We start from the raw sequence: 17,936 nt of genomic DNA, 5'->3' as shown, positions 1-17,936 counted from the left end.
TTTACACTGAAATTATTACAGTCACCTCAGTCTCAGAACCACGAACAGCCCTGCACACACATCTGTCTCCCATTACAATGCTCTGTCACCCGTGTTAGTGTCGCAGTGTGAAGGTCTGTCAATGAGGAATGAAAGAAAACACGTTCTTATACAAAGCTTTGCAGAAAGCTGCTAACCGCTCATTTATCATTATAATAAAAGGGCAGTGGCCGAAAAATAATTTACGGCCTATCAAAAAATGAGAATAAAAGCTAAAAAAATAAAAACATGTCAAAACAAAACATTAAATCATCATGATTATTATTAGTAGTACTAGTAATAGTATAAATTATTTTAATACAATAATTTATCCACTGTACTTTGCAACTTCGAAATGAAAAGAGTAAAAAATCTGATTTTTTTTCTTCTTAAACTGACCCCAAAAAGTATTTGGACAATTTCGCCTTATTTTAAAAAAATATATATAGATATCTTTGTTATATATAATACCATTTTAACAGTTTAATTTTTTTATTTTTTATTTTATATTATTACAATTTAAAATAACTTAATAAAATACTGCTTAAAATCATAGATCATGTTGATAGTTAATGTGGTGAAATTTACCTGTTGGACACGTGATCTTGTGATATAAACTCGAGATCTAAGATATAAACTCAAGATTCTCCCTTTTTTCTTCAGAATTGCGATATAACCCCGCATTTGCAAGCTATAAGGTCCAAATTGGGAGATATAAATGTTGTAGGTTTAAATGTTATAGGTTTGAATATGCTTTAATAGGGCACATCATTATATATGTCTACTGTTTACATCAAATTCATGCTTTAATAGGGTAATCGTCGCAGGTTTCATCAGTCCAGTCTGTCCGGTTAACTGCTGGCAAAATGAAGACAATCCGATTCTGACATTCAAAAGGCACAATAAGACTTTTCCTCTTATTAATAAATCTAGTTATTTCTAGATTTGACATCATTGTTTTCCCTTTTATCCTGAAAAGTGGCTCAGTTTTGATGAAACACCACATGTTCCTGTTCCTTATACCATTTTCCATCCACAATAAAATTTAGATTTGATCTGATCATGATAGCATCTGCCACATGATACTTGTTAATCCAAAAACAAAACCACATTTGCTTTCAAAAGATTTTGTGTGAACCATCTCAAGTGGGGGATTGTGTGGGTTGGAAGTGTCAGTTGTAGATTGGAACTATGATGTCTTGGCTTATTCGATAAAACACAAAAATTACAGCAAACTACTGGGAAATCTGTTTCCGTAACACTCCCATATTTTTTTTTAAACAATGGGCCTTAGTCATTATATAAATTCTAGTTTACATTATAAAAAAAAAAAAAATTAAATACTTCATTTAGGACAATTTACTTACAAATATGACCGTTTTACACAGAAATCTGCATGTTTGTTTTAGACTGATCTTCTTGGAAATAACCTAATTTAAGCTTTTCTTGAAATGACCTATAGATGCTAAGAAATGCTTTGTGAGTCACCATATGAACTATAAACCACCTCATCATCTAATTTTTCCTCATGCTTTATTGAAATGACACACTTTAAGTAATTATCCAGGGGTTTGGCACAACTAATAAGCCTCGCAAGTGTGTCATCAATCAAAACATGAGAAACTGCACTCTGACTCAAAGTTACTGGCAATTCCTGCTGGATTCTGGACTAAACCTGTATTTGTTCTTAGAGAGTTTTTAACCCAAACACGGATCATTTGCTCAAAACAGCTGCCAGAGTAGAAGATCAGCTGATGTTCACTGAGTGAGTGAAGTGAGAGATTGTGGAATTGAAGAGGATTTCACAGTGTCAGACAAACTCAGGGCAAGACGACTCCCCGTGAAAAACATTCCAGTTTCAGTTGAACCGTAGCCAGATCTTTTAGACAAAGGGGAAAAGGCAGTGTTCAGGGTATTACTGCAAGGCAAGAGTAATCCAATGATTAACACCACCCACAGACACTATCATTCAAATCAAATGCTGTAAATCCATATTGATCTGAAAGGCAAATGTGTATTCAGTTGCGTTAAAAGCCAATTGGCCATTTAAATTTGACAGATTTAGACTCAAACTCTTTGCCGTACATTTCAATTATCACGTCTAAGTTGCTTTAGATTGGCAATGTGGTTTGGTGAAAATCTCTTTTGACACTGACAACAAAAACTTGTTTGTGTTTTAGCGCTATGGAATTTTATGGGTGGTTTTAAGAGACATTAAAGCACACATTTTTAGACTAAACACTGAAATGTCTTGATTATATGACATATCATATATTCTATTAATGGTATAATCTTTACAAATATGACGTGTGTGTGTGTGTGTGTGTGCGTTTTAGAGGGTGCATGCGTATTGTCCACTTAAAAAAGGACTTTTTTAAGAGAAAGTTGTTGGCCGTGTCTTGTCATTGCTGGGTTAATCTCAGCACCTGTGGATGTGAATGTACTGTTTCTTAAAGAAAACCAGTCTGACCTGCCCTGTGTTAACCTCTAAACTAGTCTTACTGCCCATCCCATGCTCCTCAAGATCTAAATCAATGCACTTCACTAGAAAGCTGGATTGTTTCTTCAACTGTCAGATTGCTGCAACAACCTGTTTGCATTTATGATCATAACTGAGCTTTTTTTATTTTTTTTTCACCTATAAATGGAATGAGGCATTTTGGTATAAAGAGCATTTATTTTCATTTATCAGTATATTAAATCTGCAACAAAACATTTTAGAATTTAGTGTGCTTGTTACAACATATGATTGAAATGAGTGGCAACTTCATTCTCCTGCTCATTATCCAGTTTTTATGGAAGCTTGTTTCCGCCACAATAAATAATAATAATTGCGACTTTTTATCTCACAATTCTGACTTTTTTTTCTCACAATTGCGATATATCAAGTTAGAATTGTGACTTTTTTTCTCAGAATTGCGAGATATGAAGTCAGAATTGTGAGAAATAAATTCGCAATTCTGAGAAATAGTCGCAATTGCGAGATATAAAGTCGCAATTCTGAGAAATAAAGTCGCAATTGTGAGATATAAAGTCAGAATTGCACGATATAAAGTCGCAATTGCGTGTTATAAAGTCAGAATTGTGAGATAAACTATTCTGTGGTAAAAAAAAAAAGTCTATTTTTTTCCCTTAGAATTGGACTTTATAGGCCTATCTCGCAATTGCGAGTTTATATCTCTCAATTCTGACATCTTTTCTCAGAATTGCGAGATGTAAAGTCGCAATTGCGTGTTAGAATTGCGTGATATAAAGTCGCAATTGCGAGAAAAAAAGTCAGAATTCTGACTTTATAACACGCAATTCTGACTTTATATCTCGGAATTCTGACTTTATAACACGCAATTGCGAATGTTTTCACGCAATTCTGACTTTATATCTCGCAATTCTGAGAAATAAGGTCAGAATTGCGAGATGTAAACTAAAAAGTCGCGATTGTCTTTTAAAATGTTTTATTCTGTAGCGGAAACAAGCTTCCATAAATATTGGATAGTGGATAAAACTTATAGGTAATATATAAAGCATGCATACATGTCCAAGACTTTCAGCTGCTATGTGAGCAAACTACCGCATGGGGAAGATTGTTGGTTGGTGCCAGTTGTGATTCCAGCTTCCACAAAGATCTGTAAAATACTCAGAGGAAATAGATATAACAAACTACTTCTGGGAATATATATATGTACATTTCGGTTGTTACACTTGTTCTTATTATGTACATTCTCATCGTACATTTTTTTTAATGCATTACTGTTGGAACATATGCTTCTGAAAACAAAAGTATCAGGTTTATTAAGCAAGGAGTAATTTTAACTCATGACCACAAGGGAGCAGCATTGACCTATTCCTGCTGTATTTGAACGTCATCACTATACACGGAACTGCTTTCATGACAATTTTTTTATGCACTAAAATATCTATACCAACAGTTAGAACAATTCAAATATAGTTTTACTTCTTCTTTAAAATATAAATTACATCACAGATTATAAATAGCCTATGTTCACATTCTTAGTCGGTCGGCGTTTATGGATGAATTTTAGCTTCAGAAATTGTTTATTGATGATCACAAAAAACGTAAATGATTGATGCAATGTTTTGACTATACAACACTAACACGACATCAGTCTTGTCTAATGACAGTTGTTCCTCTTTACTCACAGCTATGTTTTATTCAAATGATCCCCTTCATCCAGTGTTTATGGAAATCACTGAGTGCTGAGGCTGTAGATGTGTGGTTTGATAAACTCTTACTCCCACCTCTCCTTTACTTACAATGATTTTGTATGTTTTGAAGGCACATGACAATATAAAAACAGAATTGATGAGCAGATTGCAAGCTACCTATGAAGGGGTGTTTCTGCAACTACGGGCACTTTTGACTCTCCCAAATTAAACAAAATAAAACCCTATGAATTTCAATTTTAACCATCACAGTCTATAATACAAAAAATATGTACACAAAATTGAGTGCAGTCGTTAAGATTTTAATCTGGAACATATTTTATTTTTTATGGTTTTCATCTCTTCTTTTTACAAAATGTCCTTACCGCAACATTACAATAACCTTAAATTTAAACACTTTTCTTTTTTTAATTTCTATAAAAATGTATACATTTACATAGTTACTTTCAAGATTTGTTCATTTTTGTAAAAACTAATATTAAAAAGTAATTTAAAATTAGGGGGCTTATGATTTTCTTTATGCCGTGGAAAATGTTGATGTTAACCTTAGATATCAATTGCTTTCATACATGCCAAAGATAAAACATTTTTCTTTTTATGACAAATATTATCATTTTAATGTGTAAATCATCTCTACTGAAGTGTTAAAATAATTTTTGCAAACAAAAATCTGATTAATAATTAAAATAAATCATTGCTGCGGTAATGACAGTTTGTATCGTAAGGACACAATCTTAATGGCACATAATAATGTAACCTTAAACAATAGGTTACTGTAGAGAAAAACAGTAACAGATAAAACCAGAAGGTATTTTGTCAAAGATAGTAGAGGTATTGCAGAAAAGACTGGGAGAAAATTATTTTCTTGTTTCAAATACTATTACATGTATGAATTTATATTGTAACAACAAACTTAATTTGAGGCCTTCAGTATTTTGTTTTGTCCTATGGCTTCTTTTGTTTATCCTCAACTTTTTTTTTTTTGTAATGCTCTTTTTCCATAACTCTTCATATCTGTCTGGGTCTTTTCTCAGTACCCCTCTTCTGTCATCTTATTGTAGGCTAATCTGGTATCATCAAGGGTTGCAAAAATGACATGTTTATATTTAGTTTGCAATAGATTTAATATTTGCAATATACACTGATCAGCCACAGCATTAAAACCACCTCCCTAATATCATGTAGTTTCCCCTCATGCTGCCTATACAGCTCTGATATGTCAAGGCAAGGACTCCACAAGACTTCTGTATGTGTCCTGTGGTATCAGGTTGTGAGGTGGTGCCTCCATGGATCAGATTTGTTCATCAAGCACATCCCATAGATGCTCAATCGGATTGAGATATGGGGAATTTTGAAGCCAAGGCAACGCCTAGAACTCTTTGTCGTGTCCTTCAAACCCTTCCTGAACAATTTTTGCATTGTGGCAGGGTGCATTATCCTGCTGAAACAGGCCACTGCAATCAGGGTGAACACCATTGCCACGGTCTGCAACAATCTTAGGTAGGTGATGCGTGTCAAAGTAACAACCACATGAATGCCAGGCCCAAAGTTTCCCAACATTGCCCTGAGCATCACACTCCCTCCACCGGCCTGCCTTCTTCCGATAGTGCATCCTGCTGCTGTCTCTTGGTTGGTTGGTCCAGTTCTGACACTCACATGCCCATTGTAGGCACTTTCGGTGGTGGACTGGGGTCATCATAGGCACTTTGTACTGTCTGCTGCTAAGCAAACTGCTATGCACTCTGTTCAGACACCTTTCTATCATGGGCAGCATTACGTTTTTCAGCAATTTTTTGAGCTACAGTAGCTCTTTTGTGTGATCGGACCAGGTAGGCGAGCCTTTGCTCCCCATGAGCATGTGTGAGTCTTGGTCACCGGTTGTCCTTCCTTGCACCTCTTTTGGTAGGTACTAACCACTAGAGACCGTAAACACCCCACAAGACCTGCTGTTTTGGAGATGCTCTGATGCAGTTGTCTTGCCATCACCATTTGGCCCTTGTAAAAGTCACTCAGATCTTTTCACTTACTCTTTTCTCTGCTTCCAACTCATGAAATTCAAGAATTGACTGTTCAGTTTCTGCCTAATATATCCTCTTGACAGGTGCCACTGTACTGATGTAATACATTATATTCACCACACCTATCAGTGGTTTAAATGTTGTGGCTGATCAATGTAATATAGTAAACCTTGAATTTGTCTCTACCGCAACACAAAGTCTTTACCGCAACACCTAATAATGCTGCGGTAAAGACGTGCTGCGGAAATGTAATTCAAAATACACAACTAAGCTGAATGGTAAGGATGCACAATAAATACTTAAGAAGAAAAGATGATCTTTATCTTATTTTTTCTGGATCTTGTGAGTGACCTAATGGAGGTGGGACCAATCTGTCAGACATGTGCTCACATGCTAATTTCTGTTTCCATAGAAAATAGATTTGTTTGGCTTTGAAGAAATGTCATTAAGAGTCTTTTTCAGTGTTGCGGTAAGGACTCAAAAGTGTGGGACATGTTTATTTAGATGAAAAAAAAAACATATAAACAATCAGTAAACAAAAAAAAATAACTATAAGATGGTGTAAAGTCATATGTATATAAAACTAATTCATTTAAAATAATGTCATATTGTAAAAGAATGAGGGACATGAGCAAAAATGGTGTCTGGACCTATAAATGCTTCATAATTTTACATTCATATTATTTATGCATTATTTTTTATGTCAAGGTGTGTATTGACACTACGTTTATATTTATGAAGCATCAAATGACAAATTTTAACATAAATCTAAAATTTCACTACTGGGACTTTAAAGTGCCCGTAGTTGTAGAAACACCCAAATATGTTATGATAAAAAGTATCTAATTTGGTCTCTTCTGCTCTATAGGTTTTCTCTGCATGGCCTTTTATCTTTCATGTGCAACTGCTTACATGTGTGTCATGCACCTATTCACAAAAGCGACCTACGGCTCTTCTCCCAAAGAGCAGCTATTGTCTGTTACTGTATGCATATATATATATATATATATATATATATATATATATTATTGTAGATTGTGGGCAATTTCTCTAAATGTCCTGTTATCGAAGCAGAAGGTAACCAGCATCTACTCTCTACAGTGTGCGTGTGTGTGTGGTTCCGGTATACCCTACGTTAGGACAAAATGTCCCTTAAAAGATGGCTGTATCTGAAATCCTTGTCCTTGAGGGGCCATTTTTTGGTCCCCAAGAGGAAAACAGTTTATAAATAATGAACAGAGCAATTCCAAAAGGGTCCTTGCACCATCGGTGCTTGGCTGAATGGCTGGGACCTCTGTCTCGGCTCCTCAGCATGAACCTGAATGAGTAGATGCGTGCCACCATCTTATATACCCTTATATGTACAGGGAAGTGGCTCGGCATGAAAAACATGAAAATTATTTTCTCACCTAATGGGTCTTTTAGTATAATAAAATGCAGCATTTAATATTTTAGAAAAGGGGTCCCACATGCGGATTCATCATATTTAGGGATGCTTGGCATCAAAAATCACTGAAAAAATATTTCAAAAGTTAAAAGGCTATTCTAACTATCACAATTATATAGTTAGTTGTATTTGATTATTTGCATTATGCATTATTCTTCCCTCTTTTCCAGAGAACAAATGCGCAAATGTTTTTTGGTTGAGACCCATCAGATAAGGACATTTATTCCATTCACCTTTTTCATCCAGACACCCATACACACACACACTACATTTACAGAAACAGTTTTCACATTTTTCCTCACTGATTTTCTCAGCGGACTTGTTATTAGTTTCGGCCCACATTCGGCCCCAGCATATTGGTAACCATGGAGACAAGAGAATCGTGTTAATAACAGAGCATTTGCTGTTTGAAATGCATTACTGTCTTGCATTTTTGTAGTCACAGTGTGTAACTTAATTACACCGAGTATGATGTCACAAATCTCAAACAGAGATTGAAGCAGCAATTTAACATTATGCAATATGTTATAACATACTGCGGAGAAATGTAATTTGAAATCAATGATAGCCATCACTATCATATATTCAATATATTGCTGTCAAATGTATTCTTACCACATAATGTCTAACTGATTTCAGCTTAAACAATTAGATTTTTAATAGGCTACTCTGTTATTAAACTGACAGATACAGCAGCCATCAGTGCATTTCATTTTTGTGGAAATCGTCTCATTCGCTGCATTACAAATAGATGAATGAAAATGAAGAATCTGCTCATTCAACATTTCAAACCTTGAATAGTGTTTTTTATTTTTTGTGGGGATTTGTAACAGACACACATTTATATGTGTGTAACCTCTGCTGTCAGAGAGAGGCATAGTCACAAATTATTCACTCTGTGTATTTATATGTGTGTGTGGAACAAGTGAACTCAACAGTGATTCATGGAAAGACATAAGTAACGTCTTCTTGAACCATGCTGTTTATTAAACCAAATCCCCATGACAACAGCAACGTCCAAATGAGATGGACCTTTATAAAGTGTGCTTTATATCACAGAGCATTTGAGAGTATGAATATGCAAATATGCTCTTGTTGTTTTTTTCTTTGCAGGCCCCCTCAAACCTCTTCTATTGTATCACCTCTGATATGACACATTACGTTACCTTTTACAGAAACCATCTGCAAGGACTTCACTTAAGTTTAGCTGAGAGAAACTTGTCCTGAGACCAAAAGCAACTTTCTTTAGGAGGGTGTCAATGTGCAAAGCATATCCTGGAGCATTTTTGCTTTAATTTTCCATAACAATGCAATAAACAAACATGGTCCTGTTGGTTTTGTCCTGTGCATTAAATCTCTACATGTCACAACAAAAGGAAGTGTAGGTTGTCCTGGAGCAGCCTTTCTCAAACTTTTTTCAGTCAGGGCACCTTCAAAAATGCATAAAATGTCAAGGCACCCCAGTGTAAAATATAATTTAAAAACACTGCATAACCCAAATGCAAATGCAAATTATATATATATATATATATATATAGAGAGAGAGAGAGAGAGAGAGAGAGAGAGAGAGAGAGAGAGAGAGAGAGAGAGAGAGAGAGATATATATATATAGATATATATATATAAAAATTAATTGACAATTTTATTAATCCGTTCATAATATGTTTAACCCTTTCACACATAAATTTAATATATTCTGGCTGACCCCCCCAGCGTGAGTTTTTCAAGGGGACCGTTATTTAGAATGTGTCACTTTATGGTTTCCATGGTGACGCGTCATTGCTTGTCTCGTGACACACCGCAGCAACAACAGAGATGAATGAATTGTGATCTGCTTTTATGTCATTTTTACTTTTTTATTCAAAATATTCACAAATTTGTTAGATATGGCATGAAATATCTGATATTCCGATTGTCAAATATATGCAAGTGGAAGTGTTTTGTTTTTTGAACACCATTATAACGATCGCGTTAGTTGAGCTGTATGCGCGATGGGCGCCGCCATGTTAGTTTGTGCCGCAGACGCAGTTCAGAGAATCGGATCTGTTGGATTTACAACAAGTGAATTCATCCACTTCTCCCGAAATACATAAAAGTAAGTGGCAGGTGAACTGGGAGAAGAATAGAGTAAATTTTAAAGTTACTTACACAATGTGTATCTGATATGAATAAAATAAATTATAATATAAATTATTATTATTGCCTCTTCCTTTGACATCAGTGTGTATTTTACAAACTCTAAATGTATTGTTTTTTAGTAATTATGTCTGAAACCTAAAACAAACATTATGTGGATGAAAACACTGAAAAGTTGTGATATATGACAGCTGAGCGCGCCTGTCTCTGGCTCAGCGCCAGCCAACGCGCGAAAGCACATTTGAATTTAGCAGATGATCACGTCATGCATGCTCTGACCGTTCTAATCACACCGGTGCTCCAGGGACCAGCCTAGACTGATCGTACGTGCGAAAGGGTTAAACGAAGAAGAATGTATTTATGTAAATTCCAATATATTTATATATGAAATGTCAGATTTTTTTTTTTTTTTTTTTTTTTTTTTTTTTGCCTACGTAATTTTTTGGCGGCACCCCTGACACAGTCAGGGGGCACCCCAGTGTGCCGCGGCACCCACTTTGAGAAAGGCTGTCCTGGAGGATTGCTATAGTAACCACGAGGGTGGTGTTATGCGCATAACAAGAAAAGCAGAGGGAGAAATGCAGAGAGGTGCGCAGGCCTTCAAAGAGTGAGATTATAGTGAGAAAAAGGACTCTGAGCTGGCCATATAGTAATTTCTTATTCTCTCATTTTTAAATATGAACTCAGCTCTGGCTAAATGTAGGATTCAATCAAATGACAGAACTAATTGAACAATAAATAAAAAGGCAACACTACAGGATGAGCCAACAGCAGAACCTGATTTCACTAAGTGCAACATGTTCCTGGATCAACATCTTTGTTGACAACATTCCAATCAACCAATCAGATTTGAAGTTTACAGTTTATGTTAAGTTTAGGCTTACAACCAGGGTTAAGCTTCTACATCCGTCTATTCAGCTATCATTTCCCTCTAATTTTAGGGATACGTTATGGGTAGGGTTTAGGGCTAGGGATATAGGAATAAATTTACGGACAGGAATGTTGTTCCAGGATCAACAAAATATGTTGACCAAGGAACGCATCTAACTTTGCAAAATCCGGCCGTGCGATTCAACATGCATCATGGAAGGGTTCAGTGTCAGTGTAATACTTAAACCACATCAAGAGGTTTACTTTTGGTTTGCTTTTCTCTATTCCAAATAAAATAGTTTTTGTTTTATTTAATTTTATAGTTTTAGTTTACTCAGTTAGCTAAGTGCTTCAACTAAACGAAAAATAGCCAAATTGAAACAAACACAAATTGCCTTTAAGGTGTATTTTTTATATTAATAGGCAGCAATACTTTCCTTTTGATGAGGTTTGTCATGGAGATCAGTGATTACAATCAGCATCAAAGACAAGAACTGAAACCTCTGAGGTCCAAGAATAAAACTCAAATTCAAAATAACCTTCATTCGCCTCTGTCCTTAAGTGCCATGAATAATACTGTAAAGCTTTTGTTTGCCAAAAAATAAATAGTAAAATACACATATAAATTCAAAGCTTAGCCTAATTCAACTTTCCCTGCGTGACCTCAGTGATCTTTCAGATACTCATCTGGAGGCAAAACAAAGTGACTCAGCAGAACTGTAATTACATTTGTCTTGCGGAGAGAGAGAGAGAGAGAGAGAGAGAGCAAGAGCGAGAAAGAGAGAGAGAGAGAGAGAGAGCAAGAGCGAGAAAGAGAGAGAGAGAGAGAGAGAGAAAAGTCCTGAAGTTCTCTTGTCCTGGTCTGACCCTTGAGGACAGAGAAACCCAAAAGCCTCCTGTATGCTGATGATCTTCTGCTGCTGTCTCCTCATGAAGAAGGACTGCATCAAAGCCTCTCCCTTCTAGAACAGTTCAGCAACGACTGGGCCTTACCAATAAATATGGAGAAGTCCTAAATAATGATCTTTCAAAAAAAAAAAAAAAAACTCGCCTTACTGACAAGAAATATACATTTGGGGGAACAATTCTCAATCATGTCACCTGTTATAATTATTTGGGTCTGACAATCTCAGCTTCTGGAAAATTTGACACTGCAATAAAAGATCAGACTGATAAAGTTATATTTAAATTAAATATAAATTAAATTATGAATCCTGGAACAAAACCCCTGTTGAAATTTTCCACCTTGAGTTCTGCAAGAACATCCTGGGAACTCACAGAAATGCTCCAAGTCTGGGTTGTCGGGCAGAATTAGGCAGATTCCCTCTCCTATCTGAAATGCAGAAGAGAGCCGTGAAGTTCTGGTTCCATCAATCAGACGCGCTGACAAAGTGTTACCATCAGTGTGCTCTCAGATACAGGGCAGGACACACAGAGAGTGACCCCATGCAATATTTAGTGGAAAAACATCAACTTAATTCAACAATTCAGTTCAGACACTCAAAAGGAAAAGAAATAGGGAAAATAACCAAAGAAGAATACATACACGATTGGCAGATAAAAGTCACACGATTTAATAAATTAAAATACTCCCACAAAATAAAGTCAGAGAAAGCTCATGACAAGGTATCGCATTATTGACCAGTGTGTGGAGACAGGGGGATTAAAAAAACATAATGGAATGTAACAGGGCTTTCACTACTTTCATCTGAGGGGGACAAACACCATCCCACAACCCCTGCACCCCCCAGAACGCGATTTCAACCGAGAGGGACACAAACACAAACACCCCCCTCAGCCCCTCCCCGGAATGCAATTTCAACAGAGGGGGACCCCCACCCATTACATACCCCGAAACCAACCCCCTACGCCCCCTTCGGTACGGGATTTCAACCAAGGGGGACACAAACACACAGATACCCCCAGATACACTACGGCCCTGGAGTGTAAATTCATGATTTTACAGCCACACCTGTTACCTTGCTATACTGTTCACCCTCACTGAAGCCATCACTGAATCATTTTAATGTGAATTTAATAGGCGGGTGTGCCCTCTCTTGCGCTCCGAGTTCTCTTGAGTCAACGGCACCTCAGCCAGTGGCTCCCCGCCAGAGGACACACCCTAAATGTGCCACTCCTTCACTACAGTCAGTGCCCTGCATTCCCCCGCATGAAGTAGGTCACTATTGTTATTCAGCAATGATTGGACACAAGTTTAATAGGCTTCAAGTTTATTTTACACAACTTTCAACAGATGACCCTAGAAACCACACAGCAACACTCTAAAACCACTCAGAACACCATGCAGGAAAAAATTAGCAACCACATAGCAACAGCCTGGCATTAACATAAAATGTAAAGAAAAAATTGTTTACTATGTTTTTTTTTTTCCATTTGAGGGTTTGCAATTAATCACTGTGTAGCAAACAAAAAAAAAAAAAGTAAAGTGTTCTATATTTAGTATTTATGTTCTCAGATTAAACGGGTTGCTATGAAACCATGAAGTATCTTGTCCTGCAGTTGCTTAGCATTGTTGCTGACACAGCACTACAACAGTGTTTCCTCCCAGGAAGACATACGCACAGTACGTACACGTGTGTGTACTTTACGTAATTCAGTCGTGAACTTTGGCACGAGAGTTTGGAAGAAAGTAAGTATAATAAAGGAGGTGGGAAGGCTAAGGAGGAAGAGAGAAAGTGAAAAGGGACAAAAGCACTTCGTCCCACACACGAGAGTTGTGCAGTGAAATCTGCAGCAGCTAGTAGGAGGACACCCACTTCTTACATAACAGCTCTCCACCTCCACACTGCACAGAGAGCAGAGATTATTGCCTCACACAAGTTATCTATACGTCCTCCTAACCATGTCTGTCTACAGCTTGGAAACAAGAACTTGCTTTGCTTTGCTTACAACAGCTGTGTTAATTAAATTGTTTAGAGACACAATAATCTTAATTCGGGCATGACCATGTTCTCTCTTTATCCTGAATCACAGTGGGGAAACCCCCATGGGGAATTTGATTAAAAAGAACAATATTTTGCCCCTTTACAAAGGGAGATTTAAAAGAAAAGAAAAGCATCTGCTCTGATTGTGCTTGCATGTTTCTCTTTAGTCTATTTCTCATGTCCTTCTCATCTCTCCATCCACCTATCACTTCATATGTAGCGGTGATACACATCCATGGAAACAGTGCAAAAAATATATCCATGATAAATAAGATACTATACTGAAAAGCCCTTGGTTGTGACTCAGCTAGACAGGTTTGAACAAGGCAAAAATACCACTGACGCTAATATCACACCTTAAACACCAAAACACCAACTTTCACTAAAACCTTGTGCAAGGCTGAGAAAGAGATTTGCTATCAATGGATATATAGGATCAGGGCTACCAACTGAGTTCAGCTTGAAATGAGAATTAGGCCGTGGGCGGGGGTGGTATTGACACATATTTCATAATTTGATTCATAAGCTTATTCCATATCAATTGATTATTACAGTAGGCTACATGCTAATTTTTTCTCAACTAAAGTTGCAAACTCGTACATATCTTGTATACAATTACATATAAGGCTGTAAACCTTTTTAATGGTATTAGAGTAAAAGATATAATGAATAGACCTAATATAGTGCATATTTTTAACTGTAGTTTATGGACATTGAATGACTTTTCTGAGGTTTACAAGCTGTTTTATCCATGGTTGAAACACTGATTGAGCAATACATTTCATTATGTTGTAAGGTACTGGTTCTTTCAACATACCCTCTTATGTTCATTCGTGTTTATTTGGTGCTGTAACTATCAGTAAAGATGATAATTTCACGTGCTACTTGAGCTGAGGCGATACAGCGATCTGTCACGACACATTAAAGGGATACTCACCCTCATGTTGTTTCAAACCTGTATGAATTTCTTTCTTCTGCTGAACAGAAAGGAAGATATTTAAAAGAATGTCAGTAAACAGACAGTTTTTGGTACCATTGACTTCCATAGTATATTTTTTTCCTACTATGGAAGTCAATGGTACCAAAAACTGTCTGGTTACTGACATTCTTCTAAATATCTTACTTTCTGTTCAGCAGAAGAAAGAAATTCATACAGGTTTGAAACAACATGAGGGTGAGTAAATGATGACAGAATTTTCATTTTAGAGTGGAGTATCCCTTTAAGAGAGTCAAAACGGTATTCATTTTTTGAATTTCGTAGTATAACTTACCCTAACCCTAACCCTAACCCTAACCCTAACTAACCCTAACCCTAACCCTAACTTCATCAACCTACTGTGTCTTGTCTGTCAGTGCGTGCAGTTCGTATAGTGTGCAGTGCAGAATCACAGGAAATGAAAGACAGGGTCAGAATGACTTAAATGCAAAGGAACCATTACTGTAAGACTAAGCTTAAGACAGAGCATGCAAACACACACCCGACTGACACACACATGCATTTACACATGTGATTGTGTGGTTAAGGTCCTTTGAGCATTCTGCACTTAGTGTGTGAATTATTTATAGAGCAGGGCTCATATATTTCAAGAATGCAAGTGCAATGCAGTGAAATACTTTTTTTTTTTTTTTTGCATATAGCAACACACATAATGTTTAAATGTAATTAGCAATTAAAGGATAATTAGCTGATTTTCAGCCAGCTTTGCATTGTTACAATGTTGGTAGTAGGGGTGAATTAAGGTTGATTGGGACACTTTTTGCTATTGAGATGAATGGGGAAAAGTGCAATCAAACTGAATTTATTCACCCCTATATGTAAATGAACAATGTCTATTCTTTCTCTGTGTTACCTGCACCCAGATACTTATCCCCGTTTGTTTGTTAGCCACTGCCCCAATATTCCACATTTTTGTTTCGCTCATGGACAGATTACCAAAGGGGTGGTGAGAGAAGACCCTTTTGGGCAACCCTTTTGCCCAAAAGAGTTGAAGCCACAGATCTTTTTCTCTGTTTTCTCTCATGTAGCACCGATGTCAGAATTTAATTTAATTTTTATTTGTTCTGCCTGTCTGCTGTGTCATTAAAAGCCCATAAGTGTTATCCGCCATGAGTGGTAGAGGTAAAAATTCAATTAAACTTTAATGCATAGGTATATCACACTAACAATTAACATTTACACAAAAAATGTAGAAATTGACTTTAACCAATATTATTAACTTGCTGTAAAATTATTTCTCAGTGTTATTTCAAGATACCTAGTGCATTAACTAATGTTACAGAACCTTATTGTAAAGTGTTACTGTATTGTTGTTGTAACTGTATTGTTATTGCTGTATCACTGTTTTAAAATCAACGTGAAGTGTCGTAAAGTGACATTTTCCTAAGTGCAATAGAATAATCTGAGAGAAAAAATGTAGGACAGGTCTTTTTTTTCCCCTACTGGGAAATGGATTGTAAAAAGTGGGTGTTCCTTATAGAGTTGAGCCAGTTAGTAGGAGAGAAGGAGTTAGAAATTAGGAGGGATTTGTGATGTCATACAAAAAGGAAAGTCATTTAAAACAAGGAAAATTGTTACATTTTGATCAAATATTAAGAGAAGAAGCTATTTATAAGGAAATAAGCAAATAAATAAAAGAGTATACATTTGAACTGTGCACAATTAAAGGAAGAAAAGTCAAATGCAAAGTAAATAGACTCAATTTGAATTGGTTTTAGCATTAACAAATGATACAAGAAAAAGAAAAGAAAGGATCTCTTTGTTGCTGTGTTAATGTAGTAGTAGATCCAACGCTACATTCTCACTGACAATGATAACAATGGTGAAAGGACAGAAAATTAGAGTGCCAAGGGCCAATTACACCCCCCTCACTCCTACACACTCACACACAGCCATGCAGAGTACGAAATACACCCTCGTCTCATTCAATCAGATTGCCTACACAACTCCCCGAGCCCACCCACCTACGTAACTGCTACATCCCCCCAGTCTCCTCATTTACAGTGGGAAAGCAATAAGATAATCAGTTCTTCAGGTTTGAGCACTTTCAGCAAGGGCTTTGATGTATCCACTGAGACAAGGTTATTGTATTTTTCATATGGTAATTAGAACAGAATCTAATTTAAGTAAAGATGGATGAATGTGTTGAACCAGTGCCTGCTTGTTAAACTGATCGTGTTGTTACTGTGTGAAACGTAGACTGTGAAAATGTAAACGGTGTTGTTTAACTGGGTTGGAGGAAATTTGGACAGGGTAAAGAAGCGCAACACTGACCATTTGTTTGAGCTTTTACTTGCAGCTTGGTGTTTTTGCTTATGGGTGGGCGGATTGTTCGCTTCATGTGAAACAGCTCTTTTAACACCTCCATGTAGTTGCTACTGTACTGTATATGGCTCTCTAAGACCACAGGCTACATTGAAAGCCAGTCTATTTAACTGAACAGACCTTCTGCGGGCAGGACAGTCCTCAACCACCATCAGAAAATCTTGTTGTCTGTCTGCTCTCTTATTAGCTTTCTGTTTACAGCCATTTTCAGGACTTTGTTATATGTTGGCGAATGTCTTTGTTCCTCTCTGACAGAACTCTGACGCCACATATTGATTCCCCTCAGGCGGTGTGACCTGTGAGCCACAGTGACAGCACCATCCCTACAGACTGCTCAATGCTGCAACTTGATCCACTATCACAGCAGATTTCACTTGTATACAAATTTCAGTTTCTGGTAACAATGAGTTGACGGTTTAATGTATATACGAAGAGTTCAGATGCAAAAGCCTCTAAGTGCCATCTGAAATTTTCTTCTAGAATGATATTTTTTTTATCAAGCTCGTATATTTAAGTTCAGTAATTTCACTTAAATGGCAATGAAAATTACTTATGAATTGTCATTTAAGTGAAATTACTGAACTTAAATATGTGAGCTTGATAAAAATTATCATTCTAGAAGAAATTTTCAGATGGCACTTAGAGGCTTTTGCACCTGAACTCTTCATATATATACATATAGTCCTTGAAATAATATTCAAACAAACATTAATAGCCCATTTTTCACATTAGGATTCTGCATGACATGACCTGCTGGAGTTTAACACATCACCATTCAACTTAGATTAAACAAGCTTTCTCCTCTTTGAGCTGAGCCTGGTCTTCGCCCCTGCAGGTTGTGAGATTCTGAGATACTTTAAAGCCAAGTAAGGCGTGAGTTGTCTAAGAACATCTAAAATTCCTATGTTTTAAATATCTGATAAATTACCTGTTTAATTTAAGTTTTGATTGTACTTGAATTGGCTTTCGTCAATTCTTTCATAATTTCGGCAAAAAAA

This window comes from Scardinius erythrophthalmus, assembly GCF_964197995.2.
Source record: "Scardinius erythrophthalmus genome assembly, chromosome: 19".
NCBI lineage: Eukaryota > Metazoa > Chordata > Actinopteri > Cypriniformes > Leuciscidae > Scardinius > Scardinius erythrophthalmus.
The sequence above is the reverse complement of the archived record's forward strand: the minus strand, read 5'-3'. Positions refer to the sequence as shown.